General features: G+C 32.7%; 1 pseudogene; it reads left to right on the forward strand.

Moving 5' to 3' along the window:
* LOC134245831 (serine/threonine-protein kinase TBK1-like) overlaps nucleotides 1-22,450 on the forward strand; it is a 74,353-nt pseudogene extending 51,903 nt beyond the window's left edge.
* Nucleotides 22,451-25,260: the final 2,810 nt, after the last annotated feature.

Here is a 25,260-nt window from a genome sequence, read left to right on the forward strand (position 1 = left end):
TTTGTTGAATTAAAAATCTTTCCATAAATATTCGCTTTTTATATTGAATGGTTTCGGATTCCAATTTTTTGAAACGTTAAATATATTTTACATTTACTTTTCAATCTTTTAAACATTAATGTGGAATGGAGACTTGACCCATTATATAAAGAAAACCCAATTTATACCCTTTTTCCGGTTAATATGCGTAACTGCATGTCAACTTAAAAAAATATCAATTAAGTCATGCAATGAAATAAATGAATCAAACGTGTTAAAGATGACATAACTGACAACATTATTTTAGAAAAATAAAACTTTTCCGTGAATTTTGGATATTGAGAAATATAATGTCTTGGAGCGGGAGATTGTCCTCGCCCATTTTACGCCCTCTTTCTTTTATAAGGCATTTGCAGATTGAATTAAGAGCTATTAGTCAGATTCAGTCATTGTTTTTTTTTATTTAATAGAAGTTTATGCCTTTGTCTTCCAATAAGATGTATGAACATGCTTAAGTTTGGTTTCATCATGCTTTTTTTCCGAATATATACCTAATATAGACATTGAAAATTGCTTCGTAGGTTTAGCTTTTTGTGGAGGTTTTCTCCTCCACCTCCAACCCAAACTTACATTCAAAAACATTGCTTTTGGGCCTTGCATTGTTGAAATCGCACAAAATACGACTGGACACGTACTTCTATTAAACTGATAATGTCATACCTGGTAGTCAATTATCCATTTTCAAGTCATTTCTGTGTTTACAATCACATGATTTTTATTGTCCTATATGACGTTACGTCACGTTATACCAATTATGACGTTCCGTTCACAATTTTCTAGTAAAACAATGTCATAATGCAAACTCTCTTAAAGAAAAAGTAAAATAGATATCAAAAAAAGGAAAACTGTTCCATAAAACTTGAGGTCTATACTATCTATTATCAAAATTTCATTAATTTTTTAGATGAGGCATTTTTTGACCATTCGTGGGCTTAACTTTTTCTGTGAAATTTTTAAAATACTCCTACTACAGTTGTTACTTGATTTCAGTATAATTTGGCATGCAAATAAACTATAGAAAAAATTAATATATGAGCAATATTTCGCTCATCATTAGTAAAATCAGGGACCTAGGTCTCTGGTAAAATTCAGCATATTTATTGCTTTAAAGCAACTTTTTTTGCGTAATTATTAAAATTAAACAAAATTAAGATACTATACACGATTCCAAAAAGTCGCGCCCTCTTGCGGGAGAGTTACCTACCTTATGTATTGATGACGTCAAACGAGGATAAACGTAAGATTCGCACATGGTACAATGCACAAGATTCAAAACATAGTTCAAAAGTTGAACGTAAGTACTTAAATGGAAACAATTTTGTGTTAAAAAACTTGCATTATTATATTATAGCTGTTGTACTTTACGTGAATTAAATGAAGATGTTGTCTTGACAATCAATGGGCGTGAAATGTTAAATCTACTTTCATTTTATGTAAACAATGATACATACATCAGTCATTCTACGAAAACGTGACCAATTAAGATTTTTTCTATGTCACTTAAAAATATACCGTTATAACATCTTGACTTTAAATTATATGATTGATTTCAATTCTAAGTCTAAATTAACACATGGTTTTGTAAATATTTACCTACTATATATGTATATATACTGTACATGTATGTATTCAATAAGGAAATAATGTAATGTTGAAAAAAGGATTCAACTGCAAATCTTCATGTCGTTCATATTTAAAATTTACAATATCAAGATGGATTCTCAGCCGTAAAGAGTTCCAAAGAGAATGCGATGAATGTTTAAAATTTTTTTTGACCTACATGTATATAAAAAGAAATCAAATCAATTCGTGCAAAGAAATAGCACAATTCTTCCCTTTCATGCGAAATCATTGCCTGTCGCTAAAAATCGATTTAAATTCTATAACGATATGCAGATTTCAAAAAGACCTGAAACTTATGACGGAACTTTACATCATTGATATTAATAGCAAGTCAGTTTCTAGAATTTAAGACGATTACATTTTCGAAATAAACTCGTGAGACAGTCGATTTTTTTTTTTTTTTTTTTAACATTTTCACCCGTGCTTCGCACTCGTGAAAATATATATAAAAAAAAATCCTGTCCCACTGGCACTCGTGAAATAAAATAAAATCCCATATTCAACAACAAAACATTGAAAACCCTCTATTTATTTCTTCATGAATGTACTAGTTCATCGATAGGCACGGTTTAAAAAAATCACGTGTGGGCGGGCCGTGAACCGATTGAGACAGAAGCGGGACCTGTAGCACGTGGATAACTAAGCGCCCATTCAAGAGCATGTATAAATAAGGAATACTGTCCGATTTTTATGGAAATTATCACGCAAGCCACTCGATTGATGAAATAAAAAAAATTAGAAAGTTATTCCTTAAAGCCATATATTGCGTAACTGATCAAAAAAATATATTTTTGAAAAATACAAAATTAAGTAAAGAAATTTAATTAATACATTTAAATTTAAACTTTTCATACAATTCTGAACACAGAGAACACCTCGTTTCAAATAATAATATGATTTTATCTTCTCTGTAATGTGTTATTTAAATCTTTTGTATTTTCTTCCGAGTCGGAGAAAATTAAGAGAATCCAAATTAAATTGTGATATCTTTATAACGCAATTGACTTAGATTTTGTAATTTAGGGAAAAGTTCTATCTTTATGTAAAGTAATAATACAAATAATAAGTTCTTATAATTTTAGTCTAATAATTTCCATTGTACATACGCCATATATGGCTTTAACAAAATCTTTTGATTAATTAAAACAAGTAATAAGTCATGGATTAATCGCGGGTGTCGGCAGAGCTAACAGACAATGATAGCTGCATGCCCCGGTGTTCAATATTATAACTTTAGATGAACAATATCCCGGCATCTTTGTTATCTATTAAACATGAAAAGTGTTAGAAAACTGAGCTTGAATGATCGCTGAAATATCAGAGTGTCTATGTAAAAAAAAAATAATAAAGTCGGAAACTATATCACGCCTGTTCAGTCGGGCAAGTGACTAAGTTTATGGGTTTTATCAACATGTACAACATTCACAGTAATTGATCCAGACCCTGATCTCTTCATATTAATATACACTGCATGTGACAAATAAAAGTACAAACAATGCAGAAAAAGTGAAAGTGAAAGATGGATCTCATTACGAAGACTGATGGCTGGAGTAGAAGCAAATTACAGTATACGTCTTCCGGAAACTTTTTCCCACACAATGATTTCAGAACATGCAAAATTGTTAGGAAATATGTTTAAAACGTAGAAAAACCTGTTGAAACGGTTACAAGACTTTTAGTTTTCTTTAAAAAATATTTTTATTGAAAGGGGGGGGTTATATGGTATACACGTGTACAATGTATACGAAAGAAAATGATTCTGTGTTCCAGCGCAACGATTCCGCTAATTCATACATGTCAATGAGATTAATTGTATTTTTAAAACATGTTAAAAGCATCAATAACAATAAATGGTTCTAATATTACTATTATACGAGGGGCATTTCAAAAGTTCTGGCAACTGTTTAATAAAAGAGTAACCGTTTTACGGAAATTATTGAGTTTGACATCATTGGAAAGATCAAAAAGATATACACGTATTGTGACGTCACTTTATAATTTTTATGACGTAATAACTCCGAAAATGACGTCAGAGTATAGAATGTTTAGCATACTGAAAAGTCGCGTTTTTATCCACATGAGACGATCTGTCAAAGGCTTATTTGAAAAAATATTTCAAAGAGAATTTTAATTTGAAAAGAGGTAGAATAGGACTATGATACTGTTTATAAGCAATTCCATTATTCATTGTATAGTTTGTTTACGAGCACGGTTTATGTCCGGTTTTGCTTTCATAGACATTCATTCAAAAATTTTACTTACATGATACGGCTGACTTTTCGGTCTTTTAAATAGCTCTCCATTGTTTGAAATAAAACATGTTCTATATTAAACTGAAGTATATTAATGCAGTTTTTATCAAATATATTTTGAGTAACAGGACTCTTACCGTTTACGAATAAACTGTACTAAATCTTGTCCCCGACTGGATTCTGTGCGTATTTTTTCATATAAATTCAACTTCGGCGCCCCAAAACTCACTACTGCTTTTGACTTTTGAATCCAAAAAATGAATATAAGTTACTCAGACATGTAAAGTCTTATTTATTTTCCATGCATTAAAATTTGCGAATATGTGGAGGTACGGTGGGGTTACAACTGCGCCGCCGCCATTTTGGATTTTACGAGAAAATATTGGGCACGCTAAACTTAACTTCTCTTGAGCCTTCATCGATCCCACAATTCTTGTTAAAACACCTGACGAATTAATGCCATCGAATTTTGTAACACGATCGCCTATTTTTCTTTGATTGTCAACTTTGTCTTTTTCTCACATTTAGGTCTCTTTTACGCAAAAGTTTGAGCGAGATTCGATAAAACCATGCTAATTTTGACACTCGCTAAAACCATTACAGAACAAGAAAATCTCCAAAATAAAATACCATATGATAGATTGTAGTCTATGTAAACATTCCACCAAGTGGCATTTGCGTCCGTTAACTTGCGTCCGAGTAATGAGCAAAAGTTGTCTTGAAAATTTTAATTTGATCAAATTGTATCTTTTGTTATGTCATTTTTATTGTCAGTATGCTAAACATTCTATAATCTGACGTCATTTTCGGAGTTATTACGTCATAAAAATTATAAAGTGACGTCACAATATGTGTATTTTTTTCTGATCTTTTCAATGATATCAAACTCAATAATTTCCGTAAAACGGTTAATCTTTTATTAAACAGTTGCCAGAACTTTTGAAATGCCCCTCGTAATACCAACATCAGGTGAAAAAGAAAAGACATCATGAACATGTGTTATAACTATCACAGGCACCTGACGTTACTTATTTTTCTTTAAATAAGGAATTATATACCCCTACCTACTAATAAACACAAGGTAAGGGCTATATTATTTTTTATTGAAAGAAAAATAAGTAAAGTTTGGGCCTGTGATATCAAATTGATAACTCTTTCGCTTTAGGTCTATGATACAAGGATTAGAGCTTCCTCGTCTGACGTCATAGTAAAGGGAAGTAACTTGAGTGCGCGAATTTTTGAAATCGTGTATAGCCTTATAGGTATCAAATGTAATTACAATTTTATATAACTGATTTTTTAATGATTTTCAATTGATGAGTAGGTTGACGTCGTTACCGTGTGTTTTTGATGTTACATGTATTATAAACTGAAGCTCTTAAAGGAAGGAGTGATATAAATGTTATTTAAGAAAAAGTAATAAACATAAGCTCTTGAAATTTAAAACAGAGAAATTCGAGAATGTCTCCATTATTTTTTTTTTATGTTTTCTTATGAATCCTTTGTGCCAGACATACTTTGTAGTACTCTATAAAAACAGGAAAATTCGTGAACAGTCCCTGAACCATTCTACTTTCCCACCTGAATGGTGAACAAACGCTGAACGAACGTTGAATGAACGTTGAACGAACGTTGAATGAACGTTGAACGAACGTTGAACAAACACATAGCGAACAGTGAGTGAACAATGTGCGAAAGGCTGAATGCAACTTGGTGAATGATGTATGAACAGTGAGTGAACACAGAACGCGAACGCAAAGTGAATGGTGAACAAACGGTGAATACAAGATAAACGATTTTATCGGAATTCCTCCGATCTTTTCCTTGCATTGAAATTATTCTGTTATTCTATAATTCTAATTTCATAAGTAAATATAGATAAACAATAAATAAATTCATGTATAAATAAATATAAAAATTGTTTTTTTTCTGCACATACCTATGTTTAAATCACATGATTTTAATTGCTGTAAAACATGTGTATTTGTTATAAAACGCATGTAGTTAAAATATAAATTAACCTACTTATAAAGTAAATATGCTTATTCTTTTAACTAATAAAATATTGTGGACTTTAGAGGATAAAACTACTACTGATAGAATGAATTAATTACATTGCACCCAACTGAATGAACCAAACATCTATTTCCTTGCCAAGGTGATTCTGAGTAAAATAACTGATTTTTTTCTTTGAAATTCACAATTGTCTGTTGACGTTTTGAATGAAAACACCTGTAATTTAAAATTCTAATGCAAAATTTTTTATATTTATGTGTCATTTTTATTTTCTTATGATGATTATTTTAGCTAACTTCTACATGTATCTATAGACATTTTCCGGCCGTGATTATACTTGGACAAGATGATGAAAAGAGGCATTATAATTATTTGTAATAGATTAAATTTTCAAAACTAAATAAGTAATGTCCTGTCATAGTTTTTATTGAACAGAGAAATGTACGAGAGTGAGAGATTTCAATAATTCTAGTGGTTTTGGCCCCATCCCTCAGGCCCCAGGGGGGCAGGGACGATGAAATTCACAATTTTTGTTCCCCTTCACCAATAAATGCTGTATACCAAATTTGGTTAAAATTGGTTCATTGGTTTCAGAGAAGAAGCAAAATGTTCAAATGTTAACACACAACACACGACGGATGACGACGGAGGAAAATGGATAGCAATAGGTCACCTGAGTAACTCAGGTGATCTAAAAATGAATTTTTCAAGTACTGAGTAGTTGTGTTTCTACATTAAGTTTTTGGCTAATAGTAATACCTAGTATGTTGGAAAGGACACATCCATGCAAACTAATTTCGCAGGAAGTACAGGCCACGCATATATGATTTCAAGGTAGTAGTGTAACAGAAGACCTTCTCATTACTAGCAATGAGTTTTTAGTTATATTTTTTGCTGCTGCACAGATTCAAGTCCAAGTGCTACTTTTCAAGTACAAACCAGTAGAACTACAGTCTTGACAGAGACTTTAAGTTAATTAATATATTAATCATATTATACAATAGTAAAACTGTTCTTGTTTATTTAAATAGGGATTTCACAATTTCTACTAAATTGAAAATTTACATAAAAAATTCACTTGCCATTTTTCATTCAACTTGCATTATATTAACAATCTTGGAAGAATATACTGTAAACATATTACATTTGGCTGTGTATTCTTTTTAGTGCTTTTGGCAGAAAGGAATTCCACTAATTCCACTAATTCAAATACAACGCTAAATGTCTTGCACATATTTACATTCTACTTTCCGATTTTTCCGTTCGCTCACCGTTCGTTCAGCGTGGGTTCACCGTTCGCTCTTCGTTCACAGTATTGCATTCACCGTGTGCTCGTGTTCACCATTCACAAAACATTCACTGTTCACTCTTCGTTCCTTTTACTTTGCATTCACCTTGCGTTCACTGTTCACTTATCGTTCAGTCTTCATTGTCATTAAGAACTCCGAAATGAAAGGACTTTTCTTTTTGATGGTAAGGATTTACATGTTTTTTAATTAAAAAACTTAGATATTGTGTTTGAAGGATTATTATTTCATTGCAAAAATTATCTATGATATTTATATTTCTATTATTATAACTCAGCTGTTGCTTATTTCATGAAATTTCCCTTGAATAATACATTAAGTACCTACATGTATGTAGAAAGATGCTAATTAAACTAGATGCTGTCATGAGACAGTAATACCCGCACTAAGGTGTTTGCCTCTAAATACACGCTCCTACATCAGGGGCGGATCCAGCAATTTTTGAAAGGGGGGGGTTCCAGGGTTGTGTCTTTCTAACCCCCCCCCCCCCATACACACTCTCAAGCAAAGATTCATACACACGTATTGAAAGAACTTATGTTGTGGTATATTATAATATCTTTGTTTACATTCTTTTTTTTCTTTGAAAAGGCTAGGTATCCCAAGTCGGAAAAAACAAACTCATTACAAAAACTAATGAAGCCCGATAAAATTGAATGGATATGCAGCATTTCAGAGTTAGAGTAAAAAGAATTTTCTTTTAGAATTTGAAAAAAAAAACTCTTTGGGGATAAGATGCGGATGTGGTTTAACACAAACAGTTTCATGTAATTAAGTTCCTCTAATAGATATGATTAAAAAGGAAACATATATACATGTATAGCCAACACAGCCAAAGATCGCGGAAATATCATATCAAATTAAACCTCGCATGTTACATAGCACCTCGCATGTTACATAGCACATAAGACATATAAAAATAAGTAGAATATTTTCTTCCATTCGCTCTTAAAAAGTAATAATGAAGGCAAATGGAGGAAAATAAATGTGTGGGAATTTATCTATTCAATACATAAGTAAGACGTACAATTTTTTCTCTCAGATTACGTTATATATCTCTCTCTCTCTCTTTCTCTCTCCATTTGGCAAAAAATAAAGTGGGGGTTCCAACCCCCGGAACCCCCCCCCCTCTTCTGGATCCGCCAATGTACATATTGGGCGGCTTTCCAAGGAAAAAGTCAAAATAATTCTATAATTTACATGTATTCATCAAATTGAGTATGAAATTCTCAGACCCTGTGACCTATAACTCAGAACCTCTTATATTTGTTTTACATGCTTAATTCATTATATACCAGTTTGAATTCTATAATGATGTAAATTAGATTTTGATAAATGTTTTGCTCATAATAGGACCTTTTTAAATTTACTAATCCCCCCCCCCCCTCCCTCGACACCACAATCACACAGCACATACTTTTTGGAATAGGCTAGGTGGAAAAGTTTTGTTAAAACATTGTTTTTTATGAATTAATTTAAAATTTGTTCTTGTACTATACATGTTAACATGTAAATTTCTACATCACATCACGTTGCGTCACCCATTATCATATTTTTAGATTAAACACCATTTGGCACACCTCGGCCGATTCCCACTTCATCTGATAAGGTGACGGAATCGACAAAGGTTTTCCGAATGGAATTAGCACATGGCTGCCATCTGGTGTGCATTGGATTAATTCATTTTGTCATTTGTGTTATAATTGGATTTATATTTCATGAAGTTGGCGAGACCTATGGCAGTCGGTAAGTACAAGTTTAAGTATAGTAGGGGGTAAAATAAACCCAAACGATTAGGTTAAAGTTCTAAAAGGGTCAAAGATCATCGCATGCCACACTAGACGAATTTCATATTGTGAAGTTATCTCCCGTTGTCGATGTGACATTCAGTTACTTCCAATACTGGTGCAGATCCAGAATTTTTTTTCGGGAGTAGGGAGGGGGGTTCACATCTCAGTCAAAAAATTCCAGCCCAGAATTTCCTGACAAGCAGGAGAAAAAAAACTGAAAACAAATAAACAAAATAAAAACAATGATAGTGTGGTCAATGTTTTCTAAGTTAGGGGGAGGATGTCCAAAGTCATTTTTTATTTGCTTCAGTGTATAGTCTTGTTTAAATAACAAGGCAAATTCCAGGGGGGGGGGGGGTTCCAATCTCCCTACCCACTCCCTGTCCCTGAAATAACAATCTATTTTGTGATTCCAATTAAATAGTATATTTTTTTCCATTTGACTAATTATACATATTTTGTTTCTTGTGTTTATATTATGTCTGTCTATTTGTCTGCAGAAATTATAACCTTGCCCATAAGTTTTAAGTGGGATGGGCTATGCAAATGGCTTCCACATTTTTTATTTTTATTTCTTGTGACAATTAAGACCTTTTATTTGGGTACCATTAATTTTTACCTCTGATCGCTTGACCTAGGATACACATTTTTACAAGAAAAATACCAAACTTTAAACTTGGCCTAAATTTTGATCAGTAGGTGCTAGGGCTTTCATGCTTAACATGTGTATTCATTGTGAACTGTCAACAGGTATAAATATGTTTGACCTTGACCCTAGAGTTTGAACCACTTAAACAAAAAAATTAACCTTGGCAATTAACTTTTGAACAGGAATTACTAGGGATTTCTTTATTTCACATGTGCATTCCTTGTGACAAGACTTTCTTCTGATACTAACAATTGAACCCTTTGACCTTGACCTTTGAGTTTGACATATATTTGAGAAACTTCAACCTTCGCCATAGGCTTCCATACAGGGACATCAGTGTTTCACAGACACATCTTATCTTCATTATTATTTGGTGGTGTCTCCATATGAGGGAAGAATTCCCAAGAGAGATGTATTCACAACAAACAAACAAATTACTAAAGAAAATATAAAACATGAATATGTTGGTCATGCATATCTCTGCATGAAAAAAACAGCTTTTCAAATACTGCAACCATATTGTAACCCTTTCAAAACACTCATTTGAGCTTTTCTGGTTTCCTTAGCATATAACGTCTGTCGTGACGTGTCATCCATCTGTTTGTCTGAAAACTTTTTACATTTTTAACTTCTCTCGAACCACTGGGCCAATTTTACCCAATTCATATAGAAATATGTACATTTGTATGTCAGACTGTCCATCTGTCTCAATAAATTTAACCTTGGTCATCACGGTCATATCTACTGAATGAGAAGAGACATTCATATTAAACTTATGTATTAGTATTTACCTGTGAGAATTTTTTTTTTTTACATGTGACCTAGAAGTTTGACCTACTTGCAAAAAAATTAAATTGTTATAAATTCATCATTTTGAAAGAGAAAAGTTAGGGCATTCATATCATAATGCATGTATATTATTACCTGTGATAAGACCTTTCCAAATAAATCATGACTTTTACTCTGTGACCTTGACCTTGAAGCGGTCAAGCCTTAACCTACTTTTCAAAAATGTTGCATTTGCTTATAACTTTTGATTGAGATGAGATATGACTCTCACATTTGACATGTACATTAATTACTCATAAGAATTCAAGGTGTTTCCCAGCATGCGATGCCTTTTTACCCCTTGATGTTGATGTTTTACATAATTTTCAAAATATTTAACTCTCCTAAAAGATGATTAGGCTTCTGAGTAACATTAAGGAAGACTTCAGGGAAGACAGGTGCTTTTTGCACAAAAAACGTCATTTTTCGACCCACATTTGACCCCCCAGGGCAAAATCTAAATTCCAAAACCTTACTGCACATCTACCTGACACCACCAACCATCTCCCAAAAGATGATTAGGCTACTGTGTAAAATGTAGGAGAAGTTCAGGGAAGACAGGACTTTTTGCATAAAAAACATCATTTTTTGACCCCCATTTGACCCCCTGGGGCAAAATCAAAATTCCGAAACCTTACTGCACATTTACATGACACCACCAACCATCTCCCAAAAGGTGATTAGGCTGCTGAGTAAAATGTAAGAGGAGTTCAGAGAAGAGGGGGCTTTTAGCATAAAAAACATCATTTTTCGACCCCCATTTGACCCCCCAGGGCAAAATCTAAATTCAGAAACCTTACTGCACATCTACCTGACACCACCAACCATCTCCCAAAAGATGATTAGGCTACTGTGTAAAATGTAGAAGGAGTTCAGGGAAGACGGGGCTTTTTGCATAAAAAACATCATTTTTCGACCCCCATTTGACCCCCTGGGGCAAAATCAAAATTCCGAAACCTTACTGCACATCTACATGACACCACCAACCATCTCCCAAAAGGTGATTAGGCTGCTGAGTAAAATGTAAGAGGAGTTCAGAGAAGACGGGGCTTTTAGCAGAAAAAACGTCATTTTTCGACCCCCATTTGACCCCCAGGAGCAAAATCAAAATTCTGAAACTTTACTGCACATCTACATGACACCACCAACCATCTCCCAAAAGATGATTAAGCCACTGTGAAAAATGTAGGAGAAGTTCAGGGAAGAAAAGTGTGACAGAAGGACGGACGGACGGACATGAGTAACAACAATATACCCGAACTTTCTTTAGAAAGTGCGGGTATAAATATTAAATTTAAAAAAGGGGCAATGTACAAATGCTTCACGCATGGCATCAATATGCTGTAATTTTAAAGAGGACAAATTATTGATGGATGTAAATAATAAATCCCAAGTCTTTCACAGGACAAGAATATATAAAAAAAATATTATTTCTACAGTAACACATATTTTAACTTCATGTAGGTTTGAGAATTATTAACAGTACTGCAAATATTCAGCTAATTAAATATCTTTAGAGCTAATTAAATTAATTGTGTGGTTTTAAATTTCAGAAAAGACCAACTGTTAAAAATTGTCTATTATTAGAGAAAGAAAATTCCTTCCTTCACCATACCTAAACAAATGTTTAAATATATGTTTGCCATTCATGCAGTATAATTAAGACCACCCCCCCCTTCAGGTGCCTTTTCTCCCGAAATAAATTAATTCGGTTATTCTCGAAATGTAGAGTGCATCCTGACAATTATATATTTATGCTAAACCAGTATATCGATGATACAATGTATCCCCAATATAAATATCAAATATTTGTCCCACCTGTTTGTTTACGCGGCAATGAAACTCCCCTCCTAAACGAAAGAGCGCATCAAGGGAGATAATCTCGAAACGTGCATATTGGCAGGGATTATGTTTCAAATTCAATTTAAAACTTAATCCTTCCAAGTATATACTCCAATTATTTATTTTTTTCTGCATGAATGCAAAAATCAGATCTAGAAATGATAGGGAAAAATATTAAAACTTCTTGGAATACTAAGTGACTTCTGCATGTTTAGTGAAACGCGATTTCTACACCTCCACTGTGTCAAATGATTTTGATTGACAGGACAAGCATGCTACTAGCACGGACTTCCAGTGAACTAGGTGAACTTGATGATGGAAAATAAAAGCCAACAAGTTGCTGTCCTTTAAAAAAGGACTGCAATACGTGGACCATATGCATTTTTTTTTTCTAACTGAAATTCAGTTAAAAAAATTTCTAAGTGTAGGGAATATTCAAGTAGGTTTGTTCACTTTTTCTACAATGATCTGTAGGGCTGTGTATTGAGCCAAAAATTTCGATACGATACGATACAATATTTTTTAAAGCGATATGCGATATATTGGATTCTGAAACAAGTCCATCAGAAAAGGCTTCTAAATCATTTTAATGCATACCTTTCATAACAATTAAGTGTTTTATTACCCATTTTAAAGTTCTTGTCTCATTGTCTTTAAAAATAACATTTCAATTAAAACTTTTGATGACAGTAAAATCAACATTTTCAAAAAAATTTCTCTATGTATTTTGTAATAATTATAAAAACTGTTTTATTTCCTTAGAAATTATATAATTATTGAAGGTTTTAATTCAAAAAAGTAAAATATAATCTTTGGTGATTGAAATTCCCATCTTTTAAACAGAACTTGAAGGAAAAATGCCTGTCCAATACGTATTGGAAGTTACTTTTCGATACAATATTTTTCTTGAATATCGATACGTATCGATATATCGATATATTGATACAGCCCTAATGATCTGTCTACTTATTGTTTATCTCCGATTAGCAACCTTTAGTGTTGTTAGTTTAAAAAAATTGGGTTATTTTGCTACGTGTAACTCATACTGACTTGGACTTGACATCTGATGGTTTGATGGTTTATGAAAAGCACAGCTCTGTAGTACGCAGATTTTTTTGTTGGAGCCTCCCCCCCCCCCCCCCCCCCCACACACACATTAAAAAAGCCGTCCCTACAAACCTTTCATTGTCGCAAGCCACAGGTTTTGTGTCCAAATGTTCTATTTCCACAAAGTTAACATAGAATGGACACAAAACCCGTGGCTTGCCACAATGCAAACCTTTATCAAACAATATTTTGTTTGCTGAAACACTAAATTATTTTGCGAGCCTAATGCCGGCAAAAACTTGGTCTATCTTTTAAAAATTATCTCTATTCGTTGAATGACATTTTCATTCAGATTGTTAAGTTACATGTATCTATATACTGTATACCTTCTTAAAATGCTTGTACCATAGAATCAATGTTTAGTTTTTATATAAAAGTATATGTAAAAGTGAGAAAATCGGATCTGTCAATCAATATGTAAATGCGATATGCAGAATTAAAAGTGTGATTTGCCAATGAATGGTATATTTTAATTCAAATAGGGCAAATTATTCTATGGGCAAGTTACCTAAGGTGCGAACTCTCTAGCATTTTCGCGCATGCGTAACCTGTCGTTTGCCCGGGGCATCCGGTTTAACCTCGCTTATATATTTACTGGGTGGACCTCAGGGTCCACACAATGATAACTGTCAAATGGATTTGTTAATCTAAAAAAAAAGATTACCTTTACTGCTTGGAATATTTAGGAAAAATAATAAGAATTTTATTTGATACAACATATATCTGAGGATTGAGGGGTTATCTCTTTCTCTTTCTCTCTCGAACATTTTTCTGTTCAATAAAAACTATGACAGCACATTACTTATTTAGTTTTGAAAATTTAATCTATTACAAATAATTTGAATGCCTCTTTCCTGCATCTTGACCGAGTATAATCACGGCTGGGAAATGTCTAACGATACATGAAGAAGTTAGCTAAAATAATCGTCATAAAAGAATACAAAAGGCACATACATGTAAATATAGAATATTTTGCATTAGAATTGAAATAAAACGATAGTTTTTATGCAGTACGATAACAGTCAATGTCAACAGATAATTGTGAATTTAAAAAAAATCTGTTATTTAACTCAGAATCGCTTTGGCACGAAAATACATGTATGACTGTTTCAACCGCGTACAATGTATTTATTCATTCTATAAGTGGTATATCTTCAGAAGTCCACATTATTTTATTAGTGAAAAGAAAAAGCATATTTACTATTCAGAGAATAATTTTATATTCAATCTACACGCGTTCGGAAAAAATACATGTTTTACGGCAAATAAAATTGTGTTATAAAAATATCAATTTAAAACATAGGAACATATATGTACGGAACAAAAATGTTTTTATCATTAATTTATTTATTTACTTATCTATTGTTTATTTATTTATTTATCTATTGTTTATTTATATTTATATAAGCACCTGAAATTAGAATTAAGTAATAAAAGAATAATTTCAATGCAAGGAAGAAAATGGAGACATTCCGAATAAATGGTTCATCTAGAGTTCACCGTTCCCTTTGCACTCGCGTTTGCGCTCAGTTTGCGTTCTGCATTCACTCACTGTTCACACATCGTTCACCATGATACGTTCAGCGTTCGCACATCATTCACCCACCGTTTACTCTGCGTTCATTCACCGTTCGTTCACCGTTCAGGTGGGAAAGTAGAACGTTTCAGGGACTGTAAATAAGAACATTGAGAAATGTGCTAAATTAAATCTACGCTAACTCGTTCAAAAATCAGTTTCAGCCATATATCATACATGCTAATTATGATACATGTAAAGTATAACAAAGTCCAAAATATTGAAATATTTTGTTTTTCCTTTTAGGATGGATGATCTGAATATTAAAAGCTTTGAAGTTAAAGAAGAGGTAGAGAGGAACCAAAAGTCCTTGGAAGAATCAGATAGAATGTTGGCTTATGGGTAAATTAATATGAAATTCCATGCAAGCTGATGGCAGATTAATTTTTTTCTAATGTTGTTTTTCAAGTTTTTAAGGAACTATAGATTACCTATTGCTTGTACATTCTCAATTTTTCATTGAAATTTGTTAAGGCTTATTATATATATTGTATTTTAGAAGAACTTGGATTTAATTCTGCTAGTGGTAATCCTACTTATACTCATACATCCCTTTCTAAGGAAGAAATTCTTCAAAACCATATGTCAGTTTTAAATATTTTTATTATTCCACAGAGCCAAAATGAATTTGAACTACCCTATATATATTGGATTCTGACACTTCATAATTATTCTTACATACAAATATACATTGCGGGTTTCAGTAAATGTTCAACCAAGCCTCTTTTGTTACTCCTCACTAAAATATTGACAGCAGTGAAGGAAAATCTTCAAGAGTACTTTGCAACAATATATTCAAGAAGTAGTGTGAATCAGATGTGGATATACTCAAAAATTCCAAAGAACTTTTGGACAATTTGAACTCACAAGATTTTACCTATATCAACAGCTTAAAACTTATGACTTTTCAACTTTATACACAACCATTCCCCACAATAAATTAAGTCCAATTGACAGCTGCCTTTAAAAATAAAAATGGAACTCATAAATGTACTTATCTGGTCATTGGTCATTTGCAAAATTATTTTGTTAAAACAGATTCTGATTGCACACACAAGTACTCTGAAATTGACATCAAAGAGATTCTTGAGTTTCTGATTGACAATATCTATGTGGTTTTTGGAGACCAGGTATTCCAACAGTCTATTGGAATTCCCATGGGTACCAATTGCGCTCCGTTATTAGCAGACCTATTTTTATATTCATATTAAGCAGAATTTGTGCAAAATCTTATGCATGAAAAGAAGAAAACACCGACTGTGGCCTTCAACTTGACCATTAGATATATCAACAATATATTATCAATTAACAATGGTAATTTCCATTCCTACATTGATACAATATATCCTAATGAGCTTGAGATAATAGATACCACAGAGTCTGACACATCTGTTTCATACTTGGATATTTTACTTGAAAAAGATGTAAATGGTTATCTAACAATCAAACTATATGATAAACATGATGACTTTAACTTTTCTATCATCAACTTCCCTTATTTATGCAGCAATATACCTTCATCACCCGCATATGGAGTATATATATCTCAGTTGATTCGATAAGCAAGAGCATGCTCTACGTATGAACAATTTCTAAAATTAGGCAAATTATTGACAAGCAAGTTGATGAAACAAGAATATCAGCAGACTCGTTTAAAGTCATCATTTCGTAAGTTCTATGCTCGATACAATGACCTTGTCGACAAATACAATTTATCATTGAATCAAATGCTGACTGACATTTTTCATACAAATTGTTAGTCCATTATTTATACACTGAATTGACAACAGATTTTTCCGTTTTTTCCTGATCATTACAAGGAGCACACAGGGGGTGTGACTGGTCAGCAGGGCATGCTTACTCCTCCATGGCACCTGATCCCACCACTGATGTTTCGGAGCTCCGTGTTTGCTCTGCTCCTATATTGAATTGTTTTATGGCTTTTGACATTGAATACTGTTCGTTATCTCCGTATCCTTCTTACAGCCTATATAAAGTACAGTACCGACCGGACACAACCTAACAGAAAGCGAACCCGGAGCGGACCCCGGGTTCACTCTCTGGGTCCGCTCGGGGTCCGCTAGGGCTGACCCCGAGCGAACCCGGAGCGGACCTAAAGCGAACCCGTAGCGGACCCCGAGTGAACCCGAAGCGGACCCATAGAGCGAACCCCAAATTCAGTAGTGGTCCCAGGGAGCGAACGCGGGTTCGGTATTTCTTTACAGAGCTGTCAATCAGGATAAGCGATTAACCAATCAGTGCATCAACCAATCAAAATAGCTAGCATATTGATCTGTCGATTTGGGATATAAGATCGAACGTGTTGATTTAATTCGATATAAATCCAAACACCATACAAGCAAAACGTGTGAATGTGCTGTGTAAATCTATTATGATAAATAAAATGTTATTTAATATTTATTTATTTTAATTCTCCGGGTTGTATTTTATATTTATATATTTATTTTCTTATTTTATTAAAGCAACTAATTAATTATTTGTTTCAATTTTTCCACGTAGAATTATACATGACTATATACGTTTTTATTTTCTTTAGATTTTTTATACCAGTATTTAAAGTCCATTTGGTAAATAGATTAGGTAAATATATCAGTCAATGCATAAAAATGGAAATCAATTGATATTAAAATTTTTACTGACAAAAAGAGGAGAAAAGAAACATAGTTGGTCTTCGACAATTATTGTAAAATGTCATCATTTCAAGATACTAACAGTTCAGGAATATTAACGTGCCCAATATTTAAATATAAATAGATACAGGAAACATCAAGACGAGAGAGAGAGAGAGAGATCATAACTCAGGTGAAATACGATTTACATAATTGAACGAATTAATTTCGATAATTAATCACGACATTTAGTAAATCGTACATTGTTTCATTCTCTCAAAGTGGCGTAACTGAATAATCAGAGAAATATAATATAGAAGGGATATTTTAACATATGAATTGTGATGTATTATAAATTTTGAAATGTTTTAGGAATAAATATTGGGAAAAAATAATTAATAAAGGCGTAAGCAATACATAGTATGTGGGTTGTTCGAGAGTTGGTAAGGCAAACTAACTGTAGAGTTACACGATATTGAAAGAATAATCTTGTTAAGTATCATCAGGAATTGGGTCTCATTCACGTTCATTCTGGTGAAGTCATTGAGTTTGTTAATACCATTAGGGCGGAATGACTTCAATCTGTGCATCCAGAAGGAAGATTTTCATATACACGCATTTTTTTCATGCCCAAGAAGATTAAGAAGATCAGTAATTTTGATGTAAATTTTGAATAATTTAATGTAACACGTAAATTGAGAAATCATAAATAAAATAATTAAATAATTAGAATATTTTAAAGACAATGTGTGTGTGAAATAGGGGGCATATATATATTTATATATTCTTATCGGGTTGGGAGAACAATTATTATTTGCCTTTTCCTTTATTCTGATAAAAATCATGCACCAAAATTCTGACCGTGAAAAAGATCTGATATACGGTGTAATTTTTTTTTTTTTTTAGAAAATGTCCGATGAATATTTATTACAAACTTTTAATATGTAACTACTATAAATGAAATCTACATATATCAGATTACAAAACGTTACATGTAATTTATAAATGCGATATCATAATTCACGTATTAAGCAAACATTTAAACCACGATTAAGCAAAACGTAAGGAATAACAAAATATAATGTATTTTTAAACTATATAAAGCATGAATTTAAAAGGTATTTAGTTTAGATTTCTTTTGTCAGTTTCACTTGTACACCATTCGAAAATCAATTCAACATTCTTTTCTTCCTCTTCTTTTTTATTTTCTCGTTATAACTAAAGAAAAATAAATGCCTTATAACCCGCTGTTAAATTAGTTTGAATTTCTCGGGATCGAGAAATCAAGGAAATCAATTATTCATGTACATGTACATGTAAATCTCTATCGAATGTACTTTTGAATTTTAGAAAATTTATCAATGTTCTCCATTATATCGCTGTTTACATGTACAGTGTACATGTCCGCATTGTCGCATAAACAACAATGATCAATCAACAATACCATTACTGTATGGAATATACAAGGGGCGGGGCTTACTGGCGGTGAGATTAAAGCTGGGTCCGCTTCACGCATCAGTGCGTAAAGCGGCCCCAGAAAGTGAACGCCGGGTTCGCTTTAGCGGACCCAGAGCTGACCCCAAGCGAACGCGGAACGGACCCGGAGCGCACCCAAAGCGCACCCGGAGCGGTCCCAAAATTTCTAAAAGCGGACCCCGAGCGAACCCGGGAAGCGAACCTGGGGTCTGTTCGCTCTGGTGTTAGGTTGTGTCCTGTCGGTACTGTATGTGTAAGATAAGATGTGGAATTGAATAAAGGAGGATAGCATGCTGAAACTTATATTTTATATGTGTTAAATGTGTGAGATGAATTCATCAAGGTTTACAGAGAAATATTCTTTTTTTTTAGCCATATGTTTTCCATGTTCATACAAAGTGTAAAATACATTTTATAAAGGACAAGATAGGGTAAAACCATTATTTGGCCCCCTATTTTGGGTGTCTTTCAGAATGATTCAACAGTTCATCCATGTAAACCTGTTTTCAGCCCTGCCACAAAATGAGTGTTAGTTTTAAGATTTAAAATATACGGGGGTCACAGTGAGCTCTGAAAATAGGTCAAATTTCGGAATTTCTCATTTTTATGCAAATTTTTATTAATTTTACAGCATATTTTCTTTCGGAAAACATAGAGCACACACTTGCCTATCTACCAAATCTATATATTTTATACTCTGATATCAGATGCAGTATATGTGTAAAAATCTCAGATAGGTAAGCGTGTGCTCTATGTTTCCGGAAGAGAAATGTATCCCAAATATGATGAAATTCCACCAAAATTGAGGAAATTCAGAAAAATGTCTTATTTCTATACCCTCTAGTGGCTTCCATGTAAGCTTTGAATCAAAATTAGTGCTTGTCTTAAAGAAAGCATCATTTTAACTTTTTAACTAGAAACTATAACAATTTTACCAGTGTTCTGATTTTTATATCAAATAGGGGGCCAGATTCGGCTCTTACCCTATCTTGTCCTTATGATTGTTTTTGAGGGTATTACCATATAAGCAGAATTTTTTTTAGCGAGGATTTAATTTTAGCATTATTAGCAAGGGTGTTGAGATCCCTAAAATTTCATATCGCTAAAAATTAAGAGTTTTGCTTGTAATAGCTTCTTTAGTGAACATTTAAAAATCGCAAAAAATAGCATCTCGCTAAAAATAAAACACCTATTATTTAAGACAAATCGCTAAATTTGCGTCTCGCTAAAATTTCCACTTATACGGTAGTTGAAATTGATACCCAAATGGAAAATCATTATCACTCAATGCTTCCTTTGCCAAAAGCTTGGTGCAGGCCCTTTGATATGGCCACAATCTCAACAATAATTGTTTTATATAATGTTAGGAATTACTTAGACGATGTTTTCAAATAAAGATTGATGTATATAAAGAGAGCTACTTCTACAAGAATTGTAACCTAGAAGTTTATATCTTTCAAATACAATTTCAGAGTTCAAGAGACAGCGCCATCAGACACATACACCCCCACTGGAGGTGCCACTTGGAATGCGGGCTCATACGGATGACAAAAGATTGAGTTCTGTATCCAAACAGATGGAGTAGACATAATACGTTAAAACTTCACGCTCACTGTTGTAGGCTCAGTGTTGTAACCATCACAACAGGAGGAACGGCAATGAAATTAAATTCTAGCTGCTTTATCAGAAAATCAGCATTTAGAGATGCAGAAGAAATAATAATGCAGCACATAATCAGCTTTAAAATAAAGTACTTCACTCATTACACTAATTAGAGTGCACCAAAACACTGTAATTCAGAGTACAGTGTAAAGATATATACGACTGTAAACAGAATTCATGATTAAAATCAGTGACAATGATACAACATTGAATGATCAACCTAAAACACTATATCATTGATGATGACAGAACTGTCAATGAATTAAGATATATTAATTTTAACACCATGAGGATAATATAAAGTTTGGGCAAAAGACAGTGAGAGCAGAATCACCTACCCGGTACATTTGTACAGTAGTTGATAAATGTAAATCATGCATGCTGCCATGATGTTTGTTATTCAAGCATTGGAGAAAAATGACACGGAGGAGAGGTCATTGAATGCAGAGTGTTTTATGAAAACTTTAGTGACAAAGGAAGAACTCACTTGTGACATCAGATTGAGTGTACAGTGGCTGGAACGTTATTGTTGACAAACCAATCGTGTAGAAACGTTCGTGTATCGTGAGTGATCGTTCGTGTAACGTGGAAGATCGTTCGTGTATCAGACTCAATCGTGTGCGTTTTTAATCGTGCGAGATCGTGCGTTTAGAATCGTGTAAATTTCGTTTTGTAAGTTTTTATCGAAATGTTATTTGTAAAATTAGCATTTCCCTTGTTTGTTTTTCTTAATTTATTAATTAAAGTCCAAATAAAATGAAAAAGCGCAATTTACATAATAGAATGCAGAACGAACTAATTATCGCCCGTAAACAAGCAATATAGTAAGTCGTACAATATTAAGTTCTCGTCAAATAGCGCGATCAATATTGTGATATACCGTACTTAGATCTTTAACGCCTTTTTGAAAAATCTGATTTTAATAATTATTTACTTCTTATTGTGGTCAAGATAATCTTGAAACCAATTCATTGAAAATAAATATATTTTTTTATTTACAAAGAAATAAACATTTCTCAATGCTTACATAACTAGTAAGTCGACAATTATACATGGACACGGCATGATTTTCGGGAGTTTTGATTATCCGGCGTGTTTATCTCTTGAGCCTATTTGTAATTAATTAATTTTAAATTTCTTCAAATAAAATTTTTTTTAAAGTTGAATATATAATTGGCAAGTTTATCAGACATTGAATCATTGGAAACATAGGGATAAAATTTGTAATTATGATTTTAGTCATTCCATGCTGCCATTTTTGTTCAATCGTATCTCCCTTTCTGCATATCATGATATTCAATTCAATCAAATTATACGACCAACATACATGTACATCGTCTAATAGAACGAACAAAATCCGTTTTTTTATCGGAGAATTACTTTAGACATAATTATTTTTAATCTAAAATATTAAGTCATATATATTTAGTTACAGAAATATCATTTTCCGTTTTTTTTCTTCAAAGTCTATGAAATGATATTGATAATTCTTTGAAATCTTAAATAAGTATTCAGCCGTATTTCGTTTTGAAAATATTAATTCCTAAATATTTTGAACTATTTTGAGTGAAGAATCGTGCGTTTGCGTTAACAATCGTGTAAGATCGTGCAACGTGTAGAATCGTGAACGTGAAAGATCGTTCGTGTAACAGGTTTAATCATGTGTTAATCGTGCGGAATTGTTCGTGTAACGTGATCGTTCGTGTAAGTTGTCAACAATAACGTTCCAGCCACTGTATGGTAAAAAAAGTTCCTAGTTCAGTAGTACCACTCTTTCAGATGATCATACATGAAGTTTGAGAAGATGGAGTTTTGTTCAATTTTAATACCAATTCTAAGGTTAAATTGAGTAACTCAGATAAGCCGGGAATATTTTTAATTATTGTATTTTAATTTAAATATTATATTTTAGTGTTGACAGGCACACTTTTCTGTAGCAGAAAGATTGTAATGATATGAATCTAATGTTGAGATTGTGTGACGTAAAAAAAAAAATCCTTATTGCTGCTTAGCACACAAGTAAACGACAAAAGAGTACATTTTTTTTGCATCAATTTTTGATTTCCTTCAATGGTTGCCATCACTACTAAAATAGATTTTTTAAAAAATCCTTTAAATGCTACTCCTCCTACAGCTTTGGACTGATTTCAATACAACTTGCCACACAATTAGACTAATATAAGATCTAGGTAAACTAATGCATTGGTTTTTAATTCTTTTGAATGAGGTTGCCATTGTTACTAAAAAATAGAAATATTTGTAAAATTCCTTGAAAACTCAATTTCTCCTAGAGTTTTAGTCTGAAATTATTAAATTTGGACACGAGTACACTACACACTAAGGTCACTAATTTGATGAATGGTTTTGTCATGGTTACTAAAATAGGAATTTCTGTAATAAAATTCCTTTAAAACATTATTCCTGCTACAGTTTTGGTTTTATATCTAATTTCGTACAGAATTAGACTACACCACAACACACAATACTGTTAATTGGTTTTTGCTTTCAGTGAATGTTTTGTCCATGGTTGCTAAAAATTGAAATTTCTTAGAATTACTTTCAAAACACTACTCCTTTTACAGTTTTGATTAGATTTCAATATAACTTGGCACACAAGTAAACTACATTAAGATACATCATTCAACTTATTGCTTCCTGTTGCAAAGTTTCAAATCTGAGTGCTACTTTTCATTGATACAGACCAGTAGAGCTACAGTCTCAGCAGAGACTTCTGATTTTAGTTACCTAGTAGACTAAGGTTTCCAATTGCTATTCTGGTTTTGTTTGTTAATTATGCATTGGCTGTTATTCATAATCTTTCAACATTTGTAGTATCTTCTTTGTACACTGTATTTAAATGCCACCAATAAGAGTTTTTCAAATCACAACTAAGTTCAAAGGCAACTAATTTGTTTATTCCTTTAAATTTTAAGATTTGTTCATGAAAGGGCATTATTGTACATGTATGTATGTATTTGTATGATTATTATAATGGTTATAAAATAAGCTCACCTGAGTCGAGTTTGTCAGTCCACTTAACCCTGATACATAAACGTCTCCACACTGAACTTGTTTCTGCTTTTTCTAAGCCAGTGTGCATGCTCAGGTGGTGAGTGATGTTGTCCATGATGTCTTGTATTTCTTCAAGAGACATAAAAAGGACAACTAATGACAGCTATAATGTCATAGCTTCAATTTGAAAACGTTTTACCGTTACATATTTTTTAAAATATTTTTTAAAGATTTACATAATTTGGTTAGAATTTTATGTACATGCTAGTAAAAATGTTTAATGTATTATAAGACTTAGAACTTGTACGCTTGTATGGGAAGACAATTATCATAATGATGATGAAAAATGATCATAAATTGAACTAATCTTTTTTTTCCAAATACATGTACAGATAATACAGAAAGTATGAATATATAAGAACTGATACATGTATTTATCATTGTTATCGTTCAAAATAAAAATGGAAACGTATTTTTGAATTTTTTGTTTCTTCCAAAAATAATCCATGTTAATTAGCAGTTTCAGCATCATCTCCCATGTAATAATATTTTGAGATTTTACAAGATAATTCAAAACCAAATTCATTTAAAATTCATTAATTTAAAAGCTGGCGTTATCATTAAAAAAAATAAATGCATTCGAAATTTTCGTTTAGAATTCGTCGGACATTATGTTTAACAGATGACGTTCCTCATAATAATAATTCATTTCTAGTTGTAGTTTTTCTCTCCAGTACTTGGATAAATTCAAATTCCTTATTAGACCGGATTACTGTATACAACTATCATAGTGCAAAATTGACCCTCTGATATTTCAGAATAAATATTTCAGTATAAAAAGCCGCAATGTTGAATTTTTAAAAATACATATTGGAAACATTGAGGAATTCCAACGGCGAATCCAGAAATTTTATAATGGGAGGGCCGTCAGGGCGCAGTAGAAGGGTCTGAGGACTGCATGGAAGCCCCGAATGGGTTCAGGCCAAAGCCTTAGTGTGGCCGGGGGAAAATAAAGAAATTCTAACAAATAATAGTTGTTTTTTTCCTTTTGACTTTAGGATATTGTAAATAAAATTTCAACAACAATAACAACAAAAATCCAAACGGGAGGGCGCACGTCCGGCGCGCCGGCCCTGGACCCGCCTTTTAATTCTCGGATTTATGTGTTGAAAACGTTTGGTATTGTACAAAAATGTAGAAAAAATGTCTGCATTAACATTACGTTTGAGTATCAGACAATTAAACTCAAGTTATATGGACATTACAGGACGAGAACAAGACTTACCTGTTCACATGGTACGAACGAAATGAGTTCTGGCGCGCGCGCTTCTAGAATTCACTTATATAGGACTGGCGGTAAATTCAGATTTTACTTTGATGTTGCTGTGGTGTATTTTCCAGAGGAATCACTATTTTAAAGTCACGTCCACAATTTGGCATCAAGCCATAAT

This window comes from Saccostrea cucullata, unplaced genomic scaffold (assembly GCF_032062105.1).
Source record: "Saccostrea cucullata isolate Sc308-1 unplaced genomic scaffold, CSIRO_AGI_Scuc_v1 ctg555, whole genome shotgun sequence".
Classification (NCBI taxonomy): Eukaryota; Metazoa; Mollusca; class Bivalvia; order Ostreida; family Ostreidae; genus Saccostrea; species Saccostrea cuccullata.